Here is a 24,767-nt window from a genome sequence, read left to right as displayed (position 1 = left end):
CTTGGATTGCCAGACAGTCTCCCATGCCGTTAACTGCCGGGCAGCAGTCTGCGATCTGAGGAGAGCAGGCACGTTCAGGCTTAGGATGGCCGTTGACAGCTTCACACCCTGTATATTGTGGATTTAAGCATCAATAAATCCTTTTCCGAATCGGAGCGGAAGGCGGCAACAGATTAAAATGTCAACTGCACCCGGGATTCCCAGCCAGTCTCCCATGCTGGTACTTACCAGGCCCTAAGCTGGGTAGCAGTCTGCGATCTGACGAGAGCAGGCGCGTTCAGCTTAGGATGGCCGTTGACAGCTTCACACTTTGTATACTGTGGATTTAAGCATCAATAAATAATTTTCGGAATCGGAGCAGAAACAGAGCAAAATGTCAACTGCACCCGGGATTCCCAGCCAGTCTCCCATGCTGGTACTTACAAGGCCCGAAGCTGGGTAGCAGTCTGCGATCTGACGAGAACAGGCGCATTCAGCTTAGGATGGCCGTAGACATCTTCACACCCTGTATACTGTGGATTTAAGCATCAATAAATCCTTTTCGGAATCGGAGCGTAAGGCGGCAACAGAGCAAAATGTCAACGACACCTGGGATTCCCAGCCAGTCTCCCATGCTGGTACTTACCAGGCCTGAAGCTGGGTAGCAGTCTGCGATCTGACAAGAACAGGCGCATTCAGCTTAGGATGGCCGTAGACATCTTCACACCCTGTATACTGTGGATTTAAGCATCAATAAATCCTTTTCGGAATCGGAGCGGAAGGCGGCAACAGAGAAAAATGTCAATAGCACCTTGGATTGCCAGCCAGTCTCCCATGCCCGTACTTGCCGGGCAGCAGTCTGCGATCTGACAAGAACAGGCGCATTCAGCTTAGGATAGCCGTAGACGGCTTCACACCCTGTATACTGTGGATTTAAGCATCAATAAATCCTTTTCGGAATCGGAGCAAAATGTCTACAGAGCTACAGAGCAAAATGTCAACAACACCTCAGATTCCCAGCCAGTCTCCCATGCTGGTACTTACCAGGCCCTAAGCTGGGTAGCAGTCTGCAATCTGACGAGAGCAGGCACGTTCAGCTTAGGATGGCCGTTGACAGCTTCACGCCCTTTATACTGTGCATTTAAGCATCAATAAATCCTTTTCCGAATCGGAGCGGAAGGCGGCAACAGATTAAAATGTCAAATGCACCCGGGATTCCCAGCCAGTCTCCCATGCTGGTACTTACCAGGCCCTAAGCTGGGTAGCAGTCTGCGATCTGACTAGAGCAGGCGCGCTCAGCTTAGGATGGCCTTTGACAGCTTCACGCCCTTTATACTGTGCATTTAAGCATCAATAAATCCTTTTCGGAATCGGAACGGAAGGCGGCAACAGAGCAAAATGTCAACTGCACCCGGGATTCCCAGCCAGTCTCCCATGCCGGTACTTACTGGGCCCTAAGCTGGGTAGCAGTCTGCGATTGGACGAGAGCAGGCGCGCTCAGCTTAGGATGGCCGTTGACATCTTCACACCTTGTATATTGTGGATTTAAGCATCAATAAATATTTTTATTAATCGGAGAGGAAGGCGGAAACAGAGCAAAATGTCAATGGCACCTTGGATTGCCAGCCAGTCTCCCATGCCGGTAACTGCCGGGCAGCAGTCTGCGATCTGAAGAGAGCAGGCACGTTCAGGCTTAGGATGGCCGTTTACAGCTTCACACCCTGTGTATTGTGGATTTAAGCATCAATAAATCTTTTTCCGAATCGGAGCGGAAGGCGGCAACAGATTAAAATGTCAGCTGCACCCAGGATTCCCAGCCAGTCTCCCATGCTGGTACTTACCAGGCCCTAAGCTGGGTAGCAGTCTGCGATCTGACGAGAGCAGGCGCGTTCAGCTTAGGATGGCCGTTGCCAGCTTCACACTTTGTATACTGTGGATTTAAGCATCAAAAATTAATTTTCGGAATCGGAGCAGAAACAGAGCAAAATGTCAACTGCACCCGGGATTCCCAGCCAGTCTCCCATGCTGGTACTTACCAGGCCCTAAGCTGGGTAGCAGTCTGCGATCTCACGAGAGCAGGCGCGTTCAGCTTAGGATGGCCGTTGACAGCTTCACAATTTGTATACTGTGCATTTAAGCATCAATAAATCCTTTTCGGAATCGGAACGGAAGGCGGCAACAGAGCAAAATGTCAACGGCAGCCGGGATTCCCAGCCAGTGTCCCATGCCGGTACTTACCGGGCCCTAAGATCTGTACCAGTCTGCGATCTGACGAGAGCAGGCGCGTTAAGCTTAGGATGGCCGTCGACAGCTTCACACCTTGTATACTGTGGATACTGTGGATTTAAGCATCAATAGATTCTTTTCGGAATCGGAGCAATAGAGCAAAATGTCAACACAACCGGGATTCCCTGACAGTCTCCCATGCCAGTACTTACCGGGCCTTAAGCTGGGTAGCAGTCTGCGATCTGACGAGAGCAGGCGGGTTCAGCTTAGGATGGCCATTGACAGCTTCATGCTTTTTATACTGTGCATTTAAGCATCAATAAATCCTTTTCGGAATCGGAACGGAAGGCGGCAACAGAGCAAAATGTCAACTGCACCAGGGATTCCCAGCCAGTCTCCCATGCCGGTACTTACTGGACCCTAAGCTGGGTAGCAGTCTGCGATCTGACGAGAGCAGGCGCGTTCAGCTTAGGATGGCCGTTGACATCTTCATGCCTTGTATATTGTGGATTTAAGCATCAATAAATATTTTTATTAATCGGAGAGGAAGGCGGCAACAGAGCAAAATGTCAATGGCACCTTGGATTGCCAGCCAGTCTCCCATGCCGGTAACTGCCGGGCAGCAGTCTGCGATCTGAGGAGAGCAGGCTTGTTCAGGCTTGGGATGGCTGTTGACAGCTTCACACCCTGTATATTGTGGATTTAAGCATCATTAAATCCTTTTCCGAATCGGAGCGGAAGGCGGCAACAGATTAACATGTCAACAGCACCCGGGATTCCCAGCCAGTCTCCCATGCCAGTACTTACCGGGCCCTAAGCTGGGTAGCAGTCTGCGATCTGATGAGAGCAGGCACGTTCAGCTTAGGATGGCCATTGACAGCTTCATGCTTTTTATACTGTGCATTTCAGCATCAATAAATCCTTTTCGGAATCGGAGAGGAAGGCGGCAACAAAGCAAAATGTCAATAGCACCTTGGATTGCCAGCCAGTCTCCCATGCCCGTACTTGCCGGGCAGCAGTCTGCGATCTGACAAGAACAGGCACAATAAGCTTAGGATAGCCGTAGACGGCTTCACACCCTGTATACTGTGGATTTAAGCATCAATAAATTCTTTTCGGAATCGGAGCGGAAGGCAGCATTAGAGCAAAATGTCAACGGCGACCGGGTTTCCCAGCCAGTCTCCCATGCCAGTACTTACCGGGCCCTAAGCTGGGTAGCAGTCTGCGATCTGACGAGAGCAGGCGCGTTCAGCTTAGCATGGCCATTGACAGCTTCATGCTTTTTATACTGTGTGTTTAAGCATCAATAAATCCTTTTCGGAATCGGAACGGAAGGCGGCATTAGAGCAAAATGTCAACTGCACCCGGGATTCCCAGCCAGTCTCCCATGCCGGTACTTACTGGGCCCTAAGCTGGGTAGCAGTCTGTGATCTGACGAGAGCAGGCGCGTTCAGCTTAGGATGGCCGTTGACAGCTTTACAATTTGTATACTGTGGATTTAAGCATCAATAAATAATTTTCGGAATCGGAGCAGAAACAGAGCAAAATATCAACGGCAGCTGGGATTCCCAGCCAGTCTCCCATGCTGGTACTTACCAGGCCCGAAGCTGGGTAGCAGTCTGCGATCTGACGAGAATAGGCGCATTCAGCTTAGGATGGCCGTAGACATCTTCACACCCTGTATGCTGTGGTTTTAAGCATCAATAAATCCTTTTCGGAATCGGAGCGGAAGGCGGCAACAGAACAAAATGTCAACGACACCTGGTATTCCCAGCCAGCCTCCCATGCTGGTACTTACCGGGCCCTAAGATCTGTACCAGTCTGCGATCTGATGAGAGCAGGCGCGTTAAGCTTAGGATGGCCGTCGACAGCTTCACACCTTGTATACTGTGGATTTAAGCATCAATAAATTCTTTTCGGAATCGGAGTGGAAGGCAGCAATAGAGCAAAATGTCAACGACACCCGGGATTCCCAGCCAGTCTCCCATGCCAGTACTTACCGGGCCCTAAGCTGGGTAGCAGTCTGCGATCTGACGAGAGCAGGTGCGTTCAGCTTAGGATGGCCATTGACAGCTTCATGCTTTTTATACTGTGCATTTAAGCATGAATAAATCCTTTTCGGAATCGGAGAGGAAGGCGGCAACAGAGCAAAATGTCTATAGCACCTTGGATTGCCAGCCAGTCTCCCATGCCCGTACTTGCCGGGCAGCAGTCTGCGATCTGACAAGAACAGGCACATTCAGCTTAGGATAGCCGTAGACGGCTTCACACACTGTATACTGTGGATTTAAGCATCAATAAATCCTTTTCGGAATCGGAGCGGAAGGCGGCTACAGAGCAAAATGTCAACAACACCTGGGATTCCCAGCCAGTCTCCCATGCTGGTACTTACCGGGCCCTAAGCTGGGTAGCAGTCTGCGATATGACGAGAGCAGGCGCGTTCAGCTTAGGATGGCCGTTGACAGTTTCACGCCCTTTATACTGTGCATTTAAGCATCAATAAATCATTTTCCGAATCGGAGCGGAAGGCGGCAACAGAGCAAAATGTCAACTGCACCCGGGATTCTCAGCCAGTCTCCCATGCCGGTACTTACTGGGCCCAAAGCTGGGTAGCAGTCTGCGATCTGACGAGAGCAGGCGCGTTCAGCTTAGGATGGCCGTTGACATCTTTACGCCTTGTATATTGTGGATTTAAGCATCAATAAATATTTTTATTAATCGGAGAAGAAGGCGGCAACAGAGCAAAATGTCAATGGCACCTTGGATTGCCAGCCAGTCTCCCATGCCGGTATCTGCCGGGCAGCAGTCTGCGATCTGAGGAGAGCAGGCACGTTCAGGCTTAGGATGGCCGTTGACAGCTTCACACCCTGTATATTGTGGATTTAAGCATCAATAAGTCCTTTTCCGAATCGGAGCGGAAGGCGGCAACAGATTAAAATGTCAACTGCACCCGGGATTCCCAGCCAGTCTCCCATGCTGGTACTTACCGGGCCCTAAGCTGGGTAGCAGTCTGCGATCTGACGAGAGCAGGCGCGTTCAGCTTAGGATTGCCGTTGACAGATTCTCGCCCTTTATACTGTGCATTTAAGCATCAATAAATCCTTTTCGGAATCGGAACGTAAGGCGGCAACAGAGCAAAATGTCAACGGCAGCCGGGATTCCCAGCCAGTGTCCCATGCCGGTACTTACCGGGCCCTAAGATCTGTACCAGTCTGCGATCTGACGAGAGCAGGCGCGTTAAGCTTAGGATGGCCGTCGACAGCTTCACACCTTGTATACTGTGGATTTAAGCATCAATAAATTATTTTCGGAATCGGAGCGGAGGGCAGCATTAGAGCAAAATGTCAACGGCACCTGGGATTCCCTGCCAGTCTCCCATGCCAGTACTTACCGGGCCCTAAACTGGGTAGCAGTTTGCAATCTGACGAGAGCAGGCACGTTCAGCTTAGCATGGCCATTGACAGCTTCATGTTTTTTATACTGTGCATTTAAGCATCAATAAATCCTTTTCGGAATCGGAGAGGAAGGCGGCAACAGAGCAAAATATCAATAGTTCCTTGGATTGCCAGCCAGTCTCCAATGCCTGTACTTTCCTGGCAGCAGTCTGCGATCTGACAAGAACAGGCACATTCAGCTTAGGATAGCCGTAGACGGCTTCACACCCTGTATACTGTGGATTTAAGCATCAATAAATCCTTTTCGGAATCGAAGCGGAAGGCGGCTACAGAGCAAAATGTCAACAACACCTTGGATTCCCAGCCAGTCTCCCATGCTGGTACTTACCGGGCCCTAAGCTGGGTAGCAGTCTGCGATCTGACGAGAGCAGGTGCGTTCAGCTTAGGATGGCCGTTGACAGCTTCTCGCCCTTTATACTGTGGATTTAAGCATCAATAAATTCTTTTCGGAATCGGAGCGGAAGGCAGCAATAGAGCAAAATGTCAACGGCACCCGGGATTCCCAGCCAGTCTCCCATGCCAGTACTTACCGGGCCCTAAGATGGGTAGCAGTCTGCGATCTGATGAGAGCAGGCGCGTTCAGCTTAGGATGGCCATTGACAGCTTCATGCTTTTTATACTGTGCATTTAAGCATCAATAAATCGTTTTCGGAATCGGAGAGGAAGGCGGCAACAGAGCAAAATGTCAATAGCACCTTGGATTGCCAGCCAGTCTCCCATGCCCGTACTTGCCGGGCAGCAGTCTGCGATCTGACAAGAACAGGCACATTCAGCTTAGGATAACCGTAGACGGCTTCACACCCTGTATACTGTGGATTTAAGCATCAATAAATCCTTTTCGTAATCGGAGCGGAAGGCGGCTACAGAGCAAAATGTCAACAACACCTGGGATTCCCAGCCAGTCTCCCATGCTGGTACTTACCGGGCCCTAAGCTGGGTAGCAGTCTGCGATCTGACGAGAGCAGGCGCGTTCAGCTTAAGATGGCCGTTGACATCTTCACGCCTTGCATACTGTGGATTTAAGCATCAATAAATATTTTTTTTAATCGGAGAGGAAGGCGGCAACAGAGCAAAATGTCAATAGCACCTTGGATTGCCAGCCAGTCTCCCCTGCCCGTACTTGCCGGGCAGCAGTCTGCGATCTGACAAGAACAGGCGCATTCAGCTTAGGATAGCCGTAGACGGCTTCACACCCTGTATATTGTGGATTTAAGCATCAATAAATCCTTTTCGGAATCGGAGCAAAATGTCTACAGAGCTACAGAGCAAAATGTCAACAACACCTGAGATTCCCAGCCAGTCTCCCATGCTGGTACTTACCAGGCCCTAAGCTGGGTAGCAGTCTGCGATCTGACGAGAGCAGGCGCGTTCAGCTTAGGATGGCCATTGACAGCTTCATGCTTTTTATACTGTGCATTTAAGCATCAATAAATCCTTTTCGGAATCGGAACGGAAGGCGGCAACAGAGCATAATGTCAACTGCACCCGGGATTCCCAGCCAGTCTCCCATGCCGGTACTTACTGGGCCCAAAGCTGGGTAGCAGTCTGCGATCTGACGAGAGCAGGCGCGTTCAGCTTAGGATGGCCGTTGACATCTTCACGCCTTGTATATTGTGAATTTAAGCATCAATAAATATTTTTATTAATCGGAGAGGAAGGCGGCAACAGAGCAAAATGTCAATGGCACCTTGGATTGCCAGCCAGTCTCCCATGCCGGTAACTGCCCGGCAGTGGTCTGCGATCTGAGGAGAGCAGGCACGTTCAGGCTTAGGATGGCCGTTGACAGCTGCACACCCTGTGTATTGTGGATTTAAGCATCAATAAATCCTTTTCCGAATCGGAGCGCAAGGCGGCAACAGATTAAAATGTCAACTGCATCTGGGATTCCCAGCCAGTCTCCCATGCTGGTACTTACCAGGCCCTAAGCTGGGTAGCAGTCTGCGATCTGACGAGAGCAGGCGCGTTCAGCTGAGGATGGCCGTCGACAGCTTCACACTTTGTATACTGTGGATTTAAGCATCAATAAATAATTTTTGGAATCGGAGCAGAAACAGAGCAAAATGGCAACTGCACCCGGGATTCCCAGCCAGTCTCCCACGCTGGTACTTACCAGGCCCGAAGCTGGGTAGCAGTCTGCGATCTGACGAGAACAGGCGCATTCAGGTTAGGATGGCCATAGACATCTTCACACCCTGAATACTGTGGATTTAAGCATCAATAAATCCTTTTCGGAATTGGAGCGTAAGGCGGCAACAGAGCAAAATGTCAACGACACCTGGGATTCCCAGCCAGTCTCCCATGCTGGTACTTACCAGGCCCTAAGCTGGGTATCAGTCTGCGATCTGACGAGAGCAGGCGCATTCAGCTTAGGATGGCCGTTGACAGCTTCACGCCCTTTATATTGTGGATTTAAGCATCAATAAATAATTTTCCGAATCGAAGCGGAAGGCGGCAACAGATTAAAATGTCAACTGCACCCGGGATTCCCACCCAGTCTCCCATGCTGGTACTTACCAGGCCCTAAGCTGGGTAGCAGTCTGCGATCTGACGAGAGCAGGCGCGTTCAGCTTAGGATGGCCGTTTACAGCTTCTTGATTTTTATATTGTGCATTTAAGCATCAATATATCCTTTTCGGAATCAGAACGGAACGGAAGGCGGCAACAGAGCAAAATGTCAACTGCACCCGGGATTCCCAGCCAGTCTCCCATGCTGGTACTTACCGGGCCCAAAGGTGGGTAGCAGTCTGCGATCTGACGAGAGCAGGCGCGTTCAGCTTAGGATGGCCGTTGACAGCTTCTTGCCCTTTATACTGTGCATTTAGGCATCAATAAATCCTTTTCTGAATCGGAACGGAAGGCGGCAACAGAGCAAAATGTCAACGGCAGCCGGGATTCCCAGCCAGTCTCCCATGCTGGTATTTACCAGGCCCTAAGCTGGGTATCAGTCTGCGATCTAACGAGAGCAGGCGCATTCAGCTTAGGATGGCCGTTGACAGCTTCACGCCCTTTATATTGTGGATTTAAGCATCAATAAATAATTTTCCGTATCGAAGCGGAAGGCGGCAACAGATTAAAATGTCAACTGCACCCGGGATTCCCAGCCAGTCTCCCATGCTGGTACTTACCAGGCCCTAAGCTGGGTAGCAGTCTGCGATCTGACAAGAGCAGGCGCGTTCAGCTTAGGATGGCCGTTGACAGCTTCTCGCCCTTTATACTGTGCATTTAGGCATCAATAAATCCTTTTCTGAATCTGAACGGAAGGCGGCAACAGAGCAAAATGTCAACGGCAGCCGGGATTCCCAGCCAGTCTCCCATGCTGGTACTTACCAGGCCCTAAGCTGGGTATCAGTCTGCGATCTGTCGAGAGCAGGCGCGTTCAGCTTAGGATGGCCATAGACATCTTCACACCCTGTATACTGTGGATTTAAGCATCACTAAATCCTTTTCGGAATCGGAGCGTAAGGCGGCAACAGAGCAAAATGTCAACGACACCTGGGATTCCCAGCCAGTCTCCCATGCTGGTACTTACCGGGCCCTAAGCTGGGTAGCAGTCTGCGATCTGACGAGAGCAGGCGTGTTCAGCTTAGGATGGCCGTTGACAGCTTCTTGATTTTTATATTGTGCATTTAAGCATCAATATATCCTTTTCGGAATCGGAACGGAAGGCGGCAACAGAGCAAAATGTCAACTGCACCCGGGATTCCCAGCCAGTCTCCCATGCTGGTACTTACCAGGCCCTAAGCTGGGTAGCAGTCTGCGATCTGACGAGAGCAGGCGCGTTCAGCTTAGGATGGCCGTTGATAGCTTCTCGCCCTTTATACTGTGCATTTAGGCATCAATAAATCCTTTTCGGAATCGGAACGGAAGGCGGCAACAGAGCAAAATGTCAACGGCAGCCGGGATTCCCAGCCAGTCTCCCATGCTGGTACTTACCAGGCCCTAAGCTGGGTATCAGTCTGCGATCTGTCGAGAGCAGGCGCGTTCAGCTTAGGATGGCCGTTGACAGCTTCACACTTTGTATACTGTGCATTTAAGCATCAATAAATCCTTTTCGGAATCGGAACGGAAGGCGGCAACAGAGCAAAATGTCAACGGCAGCCGGGATTCCCAGCCAGTGTCCCATGCCGGTACTTACCGGGCCCTAAGATCTGTACCAGTCTGCGATCTGACGAGAGCAGGCGCGTTAAGCTTAGGATGGCCGTCGACAGCTTCACACCTTGTATACTGTGGATTTAAGCATCAATAAATTATTTTCGGAATCGGAGCGGAAGGCAGCAATAGAGCAAAATGTAAACGGCAACCGCGATTCCCAGCCAGTCTCCCATGCCAGTACCTACCGGGCCCTAAGCTAGAGCAGTCTGCAATCTGACGAGAGCAGGCGCGTTCAGCTTAGGATGGCCATTGACAGCTTCATAATTTTTATACTGTGCATTTAAGCATCAATAAATCCTTTTCGGAATCGGAACGGAAGGCGGCAACAGAGCAAAATGTCATCTGCACCCGGGATTCCCAGCCAGTCTCCCATGCCGCTACTTACTGTGCCCTTAGCTGGGTAGCAGTCTGCGATCTGACGAGAGCAGGCGCGTTCAGCTTAGGATGGCCATTGACAGCTTCATGCTTTTTATACTGTGCATTTAAGCATCAATAAATCCTTTTCGGAATCTGAACGGAAGGCGGCAACAGAGCATAATGTCAACTGCACCCGGGATTCCCAGCCAGTCTCCCATGCCGGTACTTACTGGGCCCTAAGCTGGGTAGCAGTCTGCGATCTGACGAGAGCAGGCGCGTTCAGCTTAGGATGGCCGTTGACATCTTCACACCTTGTATATTGTGGATTTAAGCATCAATAAATATTTTTATTAATCGGAGTGGAAGGCGGCAACAGAGCAAAATGTCAATGGCACCTTGGATTGCCAGCCAGTCTCCCATGCCGGTAACTGCTGGGCAGCAGTCTGCGATCTGAGGAGAGCAGGCACGTTCAGGCTTAGGATGGCCGTTGACAGCTTCACACCCTGTGTATTGTGGATTTAAGCATCAATAAATCCTTTTCGGAATCGGAGCGGAAGGCGGCAACAGATTAAAATGTCAACTGCACCCGGGATTCCCAGCCAGTCTCCCATGCCGGTACTTACCGGGCCCTAAGCTGGGTAGCAGTCTGCGATCTGACGAGAGCAGGCGCGTTCAGCTTAGGATGGCCGTTGACATCTTCACGCCTTGTATACTGTGGATTTAAGCATCAATAAATATTTTTTTTAATCGGAGAGTAAGGCGGCAACAGATCAAAATGTCAATAGCACCTTTGATTGCCAGCCAGTCTCCCATGCCCGTACTTGCCGGGCAGCAGTCTGCGATCTGACAAGAACAGGCGCATTCAGCTTAAGATAGCCATAGACGGCTTCACACCCTGTATATTGTGGATTTAAGCATCAATAAATCCTTTTCGGAATCGGAGCAAAATGTCTACAGAGCTACAGAGAAAAATGTCAACAACACCTGAGATTCACAGCCAGTCTCCCATGCTGGTACTCACCGGGCCCTAGGCTGGGTAGCAGTCTGCGATCTGACGAGAGCAGGCGCGTTCAGCTTAGGATGGCTGTTAACAGCTTCATGCTCTTTATACTGTGCATTTAAGCATCAATAAATCCTTTTCCGAATCGGAGCAGAAGGCGGCAACAGAATAAAATGTCAACTGCACCCGGGATTCCCAGCCAGTCTCCCATGCTGGTACTTACCAGGCCTTAAGCTGAGTAGCAGTCTGCGATCTAACGAGAGGAGGCGCGTTCAGCTTAGGATGGCCGTTGACAGCTTCACACTTTGTATACTGTGCATTTAAGCATCAATAAATCCTTTTCGGAATCGGAACGGAAGGCGGCAACAGAGCAAAATGTCAACGGCAGCCGGGATTCCCAGCCAGTGTCCCATGCCGGTACTTACCGGGCCCTAAGATCTGTACCAGTCTGCGATCTGACGAGAGCAGGCGCGTTAAGCTTAGGATGGCCGTCGACAGCTTCACACCTTGTATACTGTGGATTTAAGCATCAATAAATTCTTTTCGGAATCGGAGCGGAAGGCGGCAACAGAGCAAAATGTCAACGGCACCCGGGATTACCAGCCAGTCTCCCATGCCAATACTTACCAGGCCCTAAGCTGAGTAGCAGTCTGCGATCTGACGAGAGCAGGCGCGTTCAGCTTAGGATGGCCGTTGACAGCTTCACACTTTGTATACTGTGGATTTAAGCATCAATAAATAATTTTCGGAATCGGAGCAGGAACAGAGCAAAATGTCAACTGCACCCGGGATTCCCAGCCAGTCTCCCATGCTGGTACTTACCAGGCCCGAAGCTGGGTAGCTGTCTGCGATCTGAGAAGAACAGGCGCATTCAGCTTAGGATGGCCGTAGACATCTTCACACCCTGTATACTGTTAATTTAAGCATCAATAAATTATTTTCGGAATCGGAGCGGAAGGCGGCAACAGAGCAAAATGTCAACGACACCTGGGATTCCCAGCCAGTCTCTCGTGCTGGTACTTACCGGGCCCTAAGCTGGGAAGCAGTCTGCGATCTGACGAGAGCAGGCGCGTTCAGCTTAGGATGGCCATTGACAGCTTCATGCTTTTTATACTGTGCATTTAAGCATCAATAAATCCATTTCGGAATCGGAAGGGAAGGCGGCAACAGAGCAAAATGTCAACTGCACCCGGGATTCCCAGCCAATCTCCCATGCCGGTACTTACTGGGCCCTAAGCTGGGTAGCAGTCTGTGATCTGACGAGAGCAGGCGCGTTCAGCTTAGGATGGCCGTTGACATCTTCACGCCTTGTATATTGTGGATTTAAGCATCAATAAATATTTTTTTAATCGGAGAGGAAGGCGGCAACAGAGCAAAATGTCAATGGCACCTTGGATTGCCAGACAGTCTCCCATGCCGTTAACTGCCGGGCAGCAGTCTGCGATCTGAGGAGAGCAGGCACGTTCAGGCTTAGGATGGCCGTTGACAGCTTCACACCCTGTATATTGTGGATTTAAGCATCAATAAATCCTTTTCCGAATCGGAGCGGAAGGCGGCAACAGATTAAAATGTCAACTGCACCCGGGATTCCCAGCCAGTCTCCCATGCTGGTACTTACCAGGCCCTAAGCTGGGTAGCAGTCTGCGATCTGACGAGAGCAGGCGCGTTCAGCTTAGGATGGCCGTTGACAGCTTCACACTTTGTATACTGTGGATTTAAGCATCAATAAATAATTTTCGGAATCGGAGCAGAAACAGAGCAAAATGTCAACTGCACCCGGGATTCCCAGCCAGTCTCCCATGCTGGTACTTACAAGGCCCGAAGCTGGGTAGCAGTCTGCGATCTGACGAGAACAGGCGCATTCAGCTTAGGATGGCCGTAGACATCTTCACACCCTGTATACTGTGGATTTAAGCATCAATAAATCCTTTTCGGAATCGGAGCGTAAGGCGGCAACAGAGCAAAATGTCAACGACACCTGGGATTCCCAGCCAGTCTCCCATGCTGGTACTTACCAGGCCTGAAGCTGGGTAGCAGTCTGCGATCTGACAAGAACAGGCGCATTCAGCTTAGGATGGCCGTAGACATCTTCACACCCTGTATACTGTGGATTTAAGCATCAATAAATCCTTTTCGGAATCGGAGCGGAAGGCGGCAACAGAGAAAAATGTCAATAGCACCTTGGATTGCCAGCCAGTCTCCCATGCCCGTACTTGCCGGGCAGCAGTCTGCGATCTGACAAGAACAGGCGCATTCAGCTTAGGATAGCCGTAGACGGCTTCACACCCTGTATACTGTGGATTTAAGCATCAATAAATCCTTTTCGGAATCGGAGCAAAATGTCTACAGAGCTACAGAGCAAAATGTCAACAACACCTCAGATTCCCAGCCAGTCTCCCATGCTGGTACTTACCAGGCCCTAAGCTGGGTAGCAGTCTGCAATCTGACGAGAGCAGGCACGTTCAGCTTAGGATGGCCGTTGACAGCTTCACGCCCTTTATACTGTGCATTTAAGCATCAATAAATCCTTTTCCGAATCGGAGCGGAAGGCGGCAACAGATTAAAATGTCAAATGCACCCGGGATTCCCAGCCAGTCTCCCATGCTGGTACTTACCAGGCCCTAAGCTGGGTAGCAGTCTGCGATCTGACTAGAGCAGGCGCGCTCAGCTTAGGATGGCCTTTGACAGCTTCACGCCCTTTATACTGTGCATTTAAGCATCAATAAATCCTTTTCGGAATCGGAACGGAAGGCGGCAACAGAGCAAAATGTCAACTGCACCCGGGATTCCCAGCCAGTCTCCCATGCCGGTACTTACTGGGCCCTAAGCTGGGTAGCAGTCTGCGATTTGACGAGAGCAGGCGCGCTCAGCTTAGGATGGCCGTTGACATCTTCACACCTTGTATATTGTGGATTTAAGCATCAATAAATATTTTTATTAATCGGAGAGGAAGGCGGAAACAGAGCAAAATGTCAATGGCACCTTGGATTGCCAGCCAGTCTCCCATGCCGGTAACTGCCGGGCAGCAGTCTGCGATCTGAAGAGAGCAGGCACGTTCAGGCTTAGGATGGCCGTTTACAGCTTCACACCCTGTGTATTGTGGATTTAAGCATCAATAAATCTTTTTCCGAATCGGAGCGGAAGGCGGCAACAGATTAAAATGTCAGCTGCACCCAGGATTCCCAGCCAGTCTCCCATGCTGGTACTTACCAGGCCCTAAGCTGGGTAGCAGTCTGCGATCTGACGAGAGCAGGCGCGTTCAGCTTAGGATGGCCGTTGCCAGCTTCACACTTTGTATACTGTGGATTTAAGCATCAAAAATTAATTTTCGGAATCGGAGCAGAAACAGAGCAAAATGTCAACTGCACCCGGGATTCCCAGCCAGTCTCCCATGTTGGTACTTACCAGGCCCTAAGCTGGGTAGCAGTCTGCGATCTCACGAGAGCAGGCGCGTTCAGCTTAGGATGGCCGTTGACAGCTTCACAATTTGTATACTGTGCATTTAAGCATCAATAAATCCTTTTCGGAATCGGAACGGAAGGCGGCAACAGAGCAAAATGTCAACGGCAGCCGGGATTCCCAGCCAGTGTCCCATGCCGGTACTTACCGGGCCCTAAGATCTGTACCAGTCTGCGATCTGACGAGAGCAGGCGAGTTAAGCTTAGGATGGCCGTCGACAGCTTCACACCTTGTATACTGTGGATACTGTGGATTTAAGCATCAATAGATTCTTTTCGGAATCGGAGCAATAGAGCAAAATGTCAACACAACCGGGATTCCCTGACAGTCTCCCATGCCAGTACTTACCGGGCCTTAAGCTGGGTAGCAGTCTGCGATCTGACGAGAGCAGGCGGGTTCAGCTTAGGATGGCCATTGACAGCTTCATGCTTTTTATACTGTGCATTTAAGCATCAATAAATCCTTTTCGGAATCGGAACGGAAGGCGGCAACAGAGCAAAATGTCAACTGCACCAGGGATTCCCAGCCAGTCTCCCATGCCGGTACTTACTGGACCCTAAGCTGGGTAGCAGTCTGCGATCTGACGAGAGCAGGCGCGTTCAGCTTAGGATGGCCGTTGACATCTTCATGCCTTGTATATTGTGGATTTAAGCATCAATAAATATTTTTATTAATCGGAGAGGAAGGCGGCAACAGAGCAAAATGTCAATGGCACCTTGGATTGCCAGCCAGTCTCCCATGCCGGTAACTGCCGGGCAGCAGTCTGCGATCTGAGGAGAGCAGGCTTGTTCAGGCTTGGGATGGCTGTTGACAGCTTCACACCCTGTATATTGTGGATTTAAGCATCATTAAATCCTTTTCCGAATCGGAGCGGAAGGCGGCAACAGATTAACATGTCAACAGCACCCGGGATTCCCAGCCAGTCTCCCATGCCAGTACTTACCGGGCCCTAAGCTGGGTAGCAGTCTGCGATCTGATGAGAGCAGGCACGTTCAGCTTAGGATGGCCATTGACAGCTTCATGCTTTTTATACTGTGCATTTCAGCATCAATAAATCCTTTTCGGAATCGGAGAGGAAGGCGGCAACAAAGCAAAATGTCAATAGCACCTTGGATTGCCAGCCAGTCTCCCATGCCCGTACTTGCCGGGCAGCAGTCTGCGATCTGACAAGAACAGGCACAATAAGCTTAGGATAGCCGTAGACGGCTTCACACCCTGTATACTGTGGATTTAAGCATCAATAAATTCTTTTCGGAATCGGAGCGGAAGGCAGCATTAGAGCAAAATGTCAACGGCGACCGGGTTTCCCAGCCAGTCTCCCATGCCAGTACTTACCGGGCCCTAAGCTGGGTAGCAGTCTGCGATCTGACGAGAGCAGGCGCGTTCAGCTTAGCATGGCCATTGACAGCTTCATGCTTTTTATACTGTGTGTTTAAGCATCAATAAATCCTTTTCGGAATCGGAACGGAAGGCGGCATTAGAGCAAAATGTCAACTGCACCCGGGATTCCCAGCCAGTCTCCCATGCCGGTACTTACTGGGCCCTAAGCTGGGTAGCAGTCTGTGATCTGACGAGAGCAGGCGCGTTCAGCTTAGGATGGCCGTTGACAGCTTTACAATTTGTATACTGTGGATTTAAGCATCAATAAATAATTTTCGGAATCGGAGCAGAAACAGAGCAAAATATCAACGGCAGCTGGGATTCCCAGCCAGTCTCCCATGCTGGTACTTACCAGGCCCGAAGCTGGGTAGCAGTCTGCGATCTGACGAGAATAGGCGCATTCAGCTTAGGATGGCCGTAGACATCTTCACACCCTGTATGCTGTGGTTTTAAGCATCAATAAATCCTTTTCGGAATCGGAGCGGAAGGCGGCAACAGAACAAAATGTCAACGACACCTGGTATTCCCAGCCAGCCTCCCATGCTGGTACTTACCGGGCCCTAAGATCTGTACCAGTCTGCGATCTGATGAGAGCAGGCGCGTTAAGCTTAGGATGGCCGTCGACAGCTTCACACCTTGTATACTGTGGATTTAAGCATCAATAAATTCTTTTCGGAATCGGAGTGGAAGGCAGCAATAGAGCAAAATGTCAACGACACCCGGGATTCCCAGCCAGTCTCCCATGCCAGTACTTACCGGGCCCTAAGCTGGGTAGCAGTCTGCGATCTGACGAGAGCAGGTGCGTTCAGCTTAGGATGGCCATTGACAGCTTCATGCTTTTTATACTGTGCATTTAAGCATGAATAAATCCTTTTCGGAATCGGAGAGGAAGGCGGCAACAGAGCAAAATGTCTATAGCACCTTGGATTGCCAGCCAGTCTCCCATGCCCGTACTTGCCGGGCAGCAGTCTGCGATCTGACAAGAACAGGCACATTCAGCTTAGGATAGCCGTAGACGGCTTCACACACTGTATACTGTGGATTTAAGCATCAATAAATCCTTTTCGGAATCGGAGCGGAAGGCGGCTACAGAGCAAAATGTCAACAACACCTGGGATTCCCAGCCAGTCTCCCATGCTGGTACTTACCGGGCCCTAAGCTGGGTAGCAGTCTGCGATATGACGAGAGCAGGCGCGTTCAGCTTAGGATGGCCGTTGACAGTTTCACGCCCTTTATACTGTGCATTTAAGCATCAATAAATCATTTTCCGAATCGGAGCGGAAGGCGGCAACAGAGCAAAATGTCAACTGCACCCGGGATTCTCAGCCAGTCTCCCATGCCGGTACTTACTGGGCCCAAAGCTGGGTAGCAGTCTGCGATCTGACGAGAGCAGGCGCGTTCAGCTTAGGATGGCCGTTGACATCTTTACGCCTTGTATATTGTGGATTTAAGCATCAATAAATATTTTTATTAATCGGAGAAGAAGGCGGCAACAGAGCAAAATGTCAATGGCACCTTGGATTGCCAGCCAGTCTCCCATGCCGGTATCTGCCGGGCAGCAGTCTGCGATCTGAGGAGAGCAGGCACGTTCAGGCTTAGGATGGCCGTTGACAGCTTCACACCCTGTATATTGTGGATTTAAGCATCAATAAGTCCTTTTCCGAATCGGAGCGGAAGGCGGCAACAGATTAAAATGTCAACTGCACCCGGGATTCCCAGCCAGTCTCCCATGCTGGTACTTACCGGGCCCTAAGCTGGGTAGCAGTCTGCGATCTGACGAGAGCAGGCGCGTTCAGCTTAGGATTGCCGTTGACAGATTCTCGCCCTTTATACTGTGCATTTAAGCATCAATAAATCCTTTTCGGAATCGGAACGTAAGGCGGCAACAGAGCAAAATGTCAACGGCAGCCGGGATTCCCAGCCAGTGTCCCATGCCGGTACTTACCGGGCCCTAAGATCTGTACCAGTCTGCGATCTGACGAGAGCAGGCGCGTTAAGCTTAGGATGGCCGTCGACAGCTTCACACCTTGTATACTGTGGATTTAAGCATCAATAAATTATTTTCGGAATCGGAGCGGAGGGCAGCATTAGAGCAAAATGTCAACGGCACCTGGGATTCCCTGCCAGTCTCCCATGCCAGTACTTACCGGGCCCTAAACTGGGTAGCAGTTTGCAATCTGACGAGAGCAGGCACGTTCAGCTTAGCATGGCCATTGACAGCTTCATGTTTTTTATACTGTGCATTTAAGCATCAATAAATCCTTTTCGGAATCGGAGAGGAAGGCGGCAACAGAGCAAAATATCAATAGTTCCTTGGATTGCCAGCCAGTCTCCAATGCCTGTACTTTCCTGGCAGCAGTCTGCGATCTGACAAGAACAGGCACATTCAGCTTAGGATAGCCGTAGACGGCTTCACACCCTGTATACTGTGGATTTAAGCATCAATAAATCCTTTTCGGAATCGAAGCGGAAGGCGGCTACAGAGCAAAATGTCAACAACACCTTGGATTCCCAGCCAGTCTCCCATGCTGGTACTTACCGGGCCCTAAGCTGGGTAGCAGTCTGCGATCTGACGAGAGCAGGTGCGTTCAGCTTAGGATGGCCGTTGACAGCTTCTCGCCCTTTATACTGTGGATTTAAGCATCAATAAATTCTTTTCGGAATCGGAGCGGAAGGCAGCAATAGAGCAAAATGTCAACGGCACCCGGGATTCCCAGCCAGTCTCCCATGCCAGTACTTACCGGGCCCTAAGATGGGTAGCAGTCTGCGATCTGATGAGAGCAGGCGCGTTCAGCTTAGGATGGCCATTGACAGCTTCATGCTTTTTATACTGTGCATTTAAGCATCAATAAATCGTTTTCGGAATCGGAGAGGAAGGCGGCAACAGAGCAAAATGTCAATAGCACCTTGGATTGCCAGCCAGTCTCCCATGCCCGTACTTGCCGGGCAGCAGTCTGCGATCTGACAAGAACAGGCACATTCAGCTTAGGATAACCGTAGACGGCTTCACACCCTGTATACTGTGGATTTAAGCATCAATAAATCCTTTTCGTAATCGGAGCGGAAGGCGGCTACAGAGCAAAATGTCAACAACACCTGGGATTCCCAGCCAGTCTCCCATGCTGGTACTTACCGGGCCCTAAGCTGGGTAGCAGTCTGCGATCTGACGAGAGCAGGCGCGTTCAGCTTAAGATGGCCGTTGACATCTTCACGCCTTGCATACTGTGGATTTAAGCATCAATAAATATTTTTTTTAATCGGAGAGGAAGGCGGCAACAGAGCAAAATGTCAATAGCACCTTGGATTGCCAGCCAGTCTCCCCTGCCCGTACTTGCCGGGCAGCAGTCTGCGATCTGACAAGAACAGGCGCATTCAGCTTAGGATAGCCGTAGACGGCTTCACACCCTGTATATTGTGGATTTAAGCATCAATAAATCCTTTTCGGAATCGGAGCAAAATGTCTACAGAGCTACAGAGCAAAATGTCAACAACACCTGAGATTCCCAGCCAGTCTCCCATGCTGGTACTTACCAGGCCCTAAGCAGGGTAGCAGTCTGCGATCTGACGAGAGCAGGCGCGTTCAGCTTAGGATGGCCGTTGACAGCTTCACGCCCTTTATACTGCGCATTTAAGCATCAATAAATCCATTTCCGAATCTGAGCGGAAGGCGGCAACAGATTAAAATGTCAAATGCACCCGGGATTCCCAGCCAGTCTCCCATGCTGGTACTTACCAGGCCCTAAGCTGGGTAGCAGTCTGCGATCTGACGAGACCAGGCGCGTTCAGCTTAGGATGGCGGTTGACAGCTTCACACTTTGTATACTGTGCATTTAAGCATCAATAAATCCTTTTCGGAATCGGAACGGAAGGCGGCAACAGAGCAAAATGTCAACAGCAGCCGGGATTCCCAGCCAGTGTCCCATGCCGGTACTTACAGGCCCTAAGATCTGTACCAGTCTGCGATCTGACGAGAGCAGGCGCGTTAAGCTTAGGATGGCTGTTGACAGCTTCACACCTTGTATACTGTGGATTTAAGCATCAATAAATTATTTTCGGAATCGGAGCAATAGAGCAAAATGTCAACGGCAACAGGGATTCTCAGCCAGTCTCCCATGCCAGTACTTACCGGGCCCTAAGCTGGGTAGCAGTCTGCGATCTGACGAGAGCAGGCGCGTTCAGCTTAGGATGGCCATTGACAGCTTCATGCTTTTTATACTGTGCATTTAAGCATCAATAAATCCTTTTCGGAATCGGAGAGGAAGGCGGCAACAGAGCAAAATGTCAATAGCACCTTGGATTGCCAGCCAGTCTCCCATGCCCGTACTTGCTGGGCAGCAGTCTGCGATCTGACAAAAACAGGCACATTCAGCTTAGGATAGCCGTAGACGGCTTCACACCCTGTATACTGTGGATTTAAGCATCAATAAATCCTTTTCGGAATCGGAAACGGAAGGCGGCAACAGAGCAAAATGTCAACTGCACCCGGGATTCCCAGCCAGTCTCCCATGCCAGTACTTACCGGGCCCTAAGCTGGGTAGCAGTCTGCGATCTGACGAGAGCAGGCGCGTTCAGCTTAGGATGGCCATTGACAGCTTCTTGCTTTTTATACTGCGCATTTAGGCATCAATAAATCCTTTTTGGAATCGGAACGGAAGGCGGCAACAGAGCAAAATGTCAACTGCACCCGGGATTCCAAGCCAGTCTCCAATGTCGGTACTTACTGGGCCCTAAGCTGGGTAGCAGTCTGCGATCTGACGAGAGCAGGCGCGTTCAGCTTAGGATGGCCGTTGACATCTTCACGCCTTGTATATTGTGGATTTAAGCATCAATAAATATTTTTATTAATCTGAGAGGAAGGCGGCAACAGAGCAAAATGTCAATGGCACCTTGGATTGCCAGCCAGACTCCCATGCCGGTAACTGCCGGGCAGCAGTCTGCGATCTGAGGAGAGCAGGCACGTTCAGGCTTAGGATGGCCGTTGACAGCTACACACCCTGTATATTGTGGATTTAAGCATCAATAAATCCTTTTCCGAATCGGAGCGGAAGGCGGCAACAGATTAAAATGTCAACTGCACCCGGGATTCCCAGCCAGTCTCCCATGCTGGTACTTACCAGGCCCTAAGCTGGGTAGCAGTCTGCGATCTGAAGAGAGCAGGCGCGTTCAGCTTAGGATGGCCGTTGACAGCTTCACACTTTGTATACTGTGGATTTAAGCATCAATAAATAATTTTCGGAATCGGAGCAGAAGCAGAGCAAAATGTCAACTGCACCCGGGATTCCCAGCCAGTCTCCCATGCTGGTACTTATCAGGCCCGAAGCTGGGTAGCAGTCTGCGATCTGACGAGAACCGGCGCATTCAGCTTAGGATGGCCGTAGACATCTCCACACCCTGTATACTGTGGATTTAAGCATCAATAAATCCTTTTCGGAATCGGAGCGGAAGGCGGCAACAGAGCAAAATGGCAACGACACCTGGGATTCCCAGCCAGTCTCCCATGCTGGTACTCACCGGGCCCTAGGCTGGGTAGCAGTCTGCGATCTGACGAGAGCAGGCGCGTTAAGCTTAGGATGGCCGTCGACAGCTTCACACCTTGTATACTGTGCATTTAAGCATCAATAAATTATTTTCGGAATCGGAGCGGAAGGCGGCTACAGAGCAAAATGTCAATAGCACCTTGGATTGCCAGCCAGTCTCCCATGCCCGTACTTGCTGGGCAGCAGTCTGCGATCTGACAAGAACAGGCACATTCAGCTTAGGATAGCCGTAGACAGCTTCACACCCTGTATACTGTGGATTTAAGCATCAATAAATTATTTTCGGAATCGGAGCGGAAGGCGGCTACAGAGCAAAATGTCAACAACACCTGGGATTCCCAGCCAGTCTCCCATGCCGGTATCTGCGATCTGATTAGAGCAGGCACGTTCAGGCTTAGGATGGCCGTTGACAGCTTCACACCCTGTATATTGTGGATTTAAGCATCAATAAATCCTTTTCCGAATTGGAGCGGAAGGCAGCAACAGATTAAAATGTCAACAGCACCCGGGATTCCCAGCCAGTCTCCCATGCTGGTACTTACCAGGCCCTAAGCTGGGTAGCAGTCTGCGATCTGACGAGAGCAGGCGCGTTCAGCTTAGGATGGCCGTTGACAGCTTCACATTTTGTATACTGTGCATTTAAGCATCAATAAATCCTTTTCGGAATCGGAACGGAAGGCGGCAACAGAGCAAAATGTCAACGGCAGCCGGGATTCCCAGCCAGTGTCCCATGCCGGTACTTACCGGGCCCTAAGATCTGTACCAGTCTGCGATCTGACGAGAGCAGGCGCGTTAAGCTTAGGATGGCCGTCGACAGCTTCACACCTTGTATACTGTGGATTTAAGCATCAATAAATTATTTTCGGAATCGGAGCGGAAGGCAGCAATAGAGCAAAATGTCAACGGCACCCGGGATTCCCAGCCAGTCTCTCATGCCAGTACTTACCGGGCCCTAAGCTGGGTAGCCGTCTGCGATCTGACGATAGCAGGCACGTTCAGCTTAGGATGGCCATTGACAGCTTCATGCTTTTTATACTGTGCATTTAAGCATCAATAAATCCTTTTCGGAATCGGAACGGAAGGCGGCAACAGAGCAAAATGTCAACTGCACACGGGATTCCCAGCCACTCTCCCATGCCGGTAGTTACTGGGCCCTAAGCTGGGTAGCAGTCTGCGATCTGACGAGAGCAGGCGCGTTCAGCTTAGGATGGCCGTTGACAGCTTCACACTTTGTATACTGTGGATTTAAGCATCAATAAATAATTTTCGGAATCGGAGCAGAAACAGAGCAAAATGTCAACTGCACCCAGGATTCCCAGCCAGTCTCCCATGCTGGTATTTACAAGGCCCTAAGCTGGATAGCAGTCTGCGATCTGACGAGAGCAGGCGCAATCAGCTTAGGATGGCCGTTGATAGCTTCTCGCCCTTTATACTGTGCATTTAAGCATCAATAAATCCTTTTCGGAATCGTAGAGGAAGGCGGCAAAAGAGCAAAATGTCAATAGCACCTTGGATTGCCAGCCAGTCTCCCATGCCCGTACTTGCTGGGCAGCAGTCTGCGATCTGACAAGAACAGGCACATTCAGCTTAGGATAGCCGTAGACGGCTTCAAACCCTGTATACTGTGGATTTAAGCATCAATAAATCCTTTTCGGAATCGGAATGGAAGGCGGCTACAGAGCAAAATGTCAACAACACCTGGGATTCCCAGCCAGTCTCCCATGCTGGTACTTACCGGGCCCTAATCTGGGTAGCAGTCTGCGATCTGACGAGAGCAGGCGCGTTCAGCTTAGGATGGCCGTTGACAGCTTCACGCCCTTTATATTGTGGATTTAAGCATCAATAAATCCTTTTCCGAATCGGAGCGGAAGGCGGCAACAGATTAAAATGTCAACTGCACCCGGGATTCCCAGCCAGTCTCCCATGCTGGTACTTACCAGGCCCTAAGATCTGTACCAGTCTGCGATCTGACAAGAGCAGGCGCGTTCAGCTTAGGATGGCCATTGACAGCTTCATGCTTTTTATACTGTGCATTTAAGCATCAATAAATCCTTTTCGGAATCGTAGAGGAAGGCGGCAACAGAGCAAAATGTCAATAGCACCTTGGATTGCCAGCCAGTCTCCCATGCCCGTACTTGCTGGGCAGCAGTCTGCGATCTGACAAGAACAGGCACATTCAGCTTAGGATAGCCGTAGACAGCTTCACACCCTGTATACTGTGGATTTAAGCATCAATAAATCCTTTTCGGAATCGGAGCGGAAGGCGGCTACAGAGCAAAATGTCAACAACACCTGGGATTCCCAGCCAGTCTACCAAGCTGGGTAGCAGACTGCGATCTGGCGAGAGCAGGCGCGTTCAGCTTAGGATGGCCGTTGACAGCTTCACACTTTGTATACTGTGCATTTAAGCATCAATAAATCCTTTTCGGAATCGGAACGGAAGGCGGCAACAGAGCAAAATGTCAACGGCAGCCGGGATTCCCAGCCAGTGTCCCATGCCGGTACTTACCGGGCCCTAAGATCTGTACCAGTCTGCGATCTGACGGGAGCAGGCGCGTTAAGCTTAGGATGGCCGTCGACAGCTTCACACCTTGTATACTGTGGATTTAAGCATCAATAAATTCTTTTCGGAATCGGAGCGGAAGGCAGCAATAGAGCAAAATGTCAACGGCACCCGGGATTCCCAGCCAGTCTCCCATGCCAGTACTTACCGGGCCCTAAGCTGGGTAGCCGTCTGCTATCTGACGATAGCAGGCACGTTCAGCTTAGGATGGCCATTGACAGCTTCATGCTTTTTATACTGTGCATTTAAGCATCAATAAATCCTTTTCGGAATCGGAACGGAAGGCGGCAACAGAGCAAAATGTCAACTGCACACGGGATTCCCAGCCACTCTCCCATGCGGGTAGTTACTGGGCCTTAAGCTGGGTAGCAGTCTGCGATCTGACGAGAGCAGGCGCGTGCAGCTTAGGATGGCCGTTGACAGCTTCACACTTTGTATACTGTGGATTTAAGCATCAATAAATAATTTTCGGAATCGGAGCAGAAACAGAGCAAAATGTCAACTGCACCCAGGATTCCCAGCCAGACTCCCATGCTGGTTTTTACAAGGCCCTAAGCTGGATAGCAGTCTGCGATCTGACGAGAGCAGGCGCAATCAGCTTAGGATGGCCGTTGATAGCTTCTCGTCCTTTATACTGTGCATTTAAGCATCAATAAATC

At 50.4% G+C, this 24,767-nt stretch overlaps 20 pseudogenes; all 20 read right to left on the bottom strand.

Moving 5' to 3' along the window:
• Positions 1-179: 179 nt before the first annotated feature.
• On the bottom strand, positions 180-299 carry LOC130348681 (5S ribosomal RNA; annotated as a pseudogene).
• A 2,664-nt stretch (positions 300-2,963) lies between these two features.
• LOC130326456 (5S ribosomal RNA) lies at positions 2,964-3,083 on the bottom strand (annotated as a pseudogene).
• A 272-nt stretch (positions 3,084-3,355) lies between these two features.
• On the bottom strand, positions 3,356-3,475 carry LOC130316808 (5S ribosomal RNA; annotated as a pseudogene).
• A 681-nt stretch (positions 3,476-4,156) lies between these two features.
• LOC130317456 (5S ribosomal RNA) lies at positions 4,157-4,276 on the bottom strand (annotated as a pseudogene).
• A 1,663-nt stretch (positions 4,277-5,939) lies between these two features.
• Positions 5,940-6,059, bottom strand: LOC130352841 (5S ribosomal RNA; annotated as a pseudogene).
• Positions 6,060-6,141: 82 nt separating this feature from the next.
• LOC130344729 (5S ribosomal RNA) lies at positions 6,142-6,261 on the bottom strand (annotated as a pseudogene).
• Positions 6,262-6,533: 272 nt separating this feature from the next.
• LOC130352441 (5S ribosomal RNA) lies at positions 6,534-6,653 on the bottom strand (annotated as a pseudogene).
• Positions 6,654-6,931: 278 nt separating this feature from the next.
• LOC130352090 (5S ribosomal RNA) lies at positions 6,932-7,051 on the bottom strand (annotated as a pseudogene).
• An 872-nt stretch (positions 7,052-7,923) lies between these two features.
• On the bottom strand, positions 7,924-8,043 carry LOC130323739 (5S ribosomal RNA; annotated as a pseudogene).
• Positions 8,044-9,140: 1,097 nt separating this feature from the next.
• LOC130321330 (5S ribosomal RNA) lies at positions 9,141-9,260 on the bottom strand (annotated as a pseudogene).
• Positions 9,261-10,743: 1,483 nt separating this feature from the next.
• On the bottom strand, positions 10,744-10,863 carry LOC130353030 (5S ribosomal RNA; annotated as a pseudogene).
• Positions 10,864-11,747: 884 nt separating this feature from the next.
• Positions 11,748-11,867, bottom strand: LOC130332000 (5S ribosomal RNA; annotated as a pseudogene).
• An 871-nt stretch (positions 11,868-12,738) lies between these two features.
• LOC130348670 (5S ribosomal RNA) lies at positions 12,739-12,858 on the bottom strand (annotated as a pseudogene).
• A 2,664-nt stretch (positions 12,859-15,522) lies between these two features.
• On the bottom strand, positions 15,523-15,642 carry LOC130326444 (5S ribosomal RNA; annotated as a pseudogene).
• Positions 15,643-15,914: 272 nt separating this feature from the next.
• On the bottom strand, positions 15,915-16,034 carry LOC130316797 (5S ribosomal RNA; annotated as a pseudogene).
• Positions 16,035-16,715: 681 nt separating this feature from the next.
• Positions 16,716-16,835, bottom strand: LOC130317444 (5S ribosomal RNA; annotated as a pseudogene).
• Positions 16,836-18,498: 1,663 nt separating this feature from the next.
• Positions 18,499-18,618, bottom strand: LOC130352840 (5S ribosomal RNA; annotated as a pseudogene).
• Positions 18,619-18,700: 82 nt separating this feature from the next.
• LOC130344629 (5S ribosomal RNA) lies at positions 18,701-18,820 on the bottom strand (annotated as a pseudogene).
• Positions 18,821-19,092: 272 nt separating this feature from the next.
• LOC130352440 (5S ribosomal RNA) lies at positions 19,093-19,212 on the bottom strand (annotated as a pseudogene).
• Positions 19,213-22,038: 2,826 nt separating this feature from the next.
• LOC130330294 (5S ribosomal RNA) lies at positions 22,039-22,158 on the bottom strand (annotated as a pseudogene).
• Between the last annotated feature and the right edge of the window lie 2,609 nt (positions 22,159-24,767).

This window comes from Hyla sarda, chromosome 1 (assembly GCF_029499605.1).
Source record: "Hyla sarda isolate aHylSar1 chromosome 1, aHylSar1.hap1, whole genome shotgun sequence".
Classification (NCBI taxonomy): domain Eukaryota; kingdom Metazoa; phylum Chordata; class Amphibia; order Anura; family Hylidae; genus Hyla; species Hyla sarda.
Note: the sequence above shows the minus strand (reverse complement) of the source record. Positions and strands in the feature narration are given on the sequence as shown.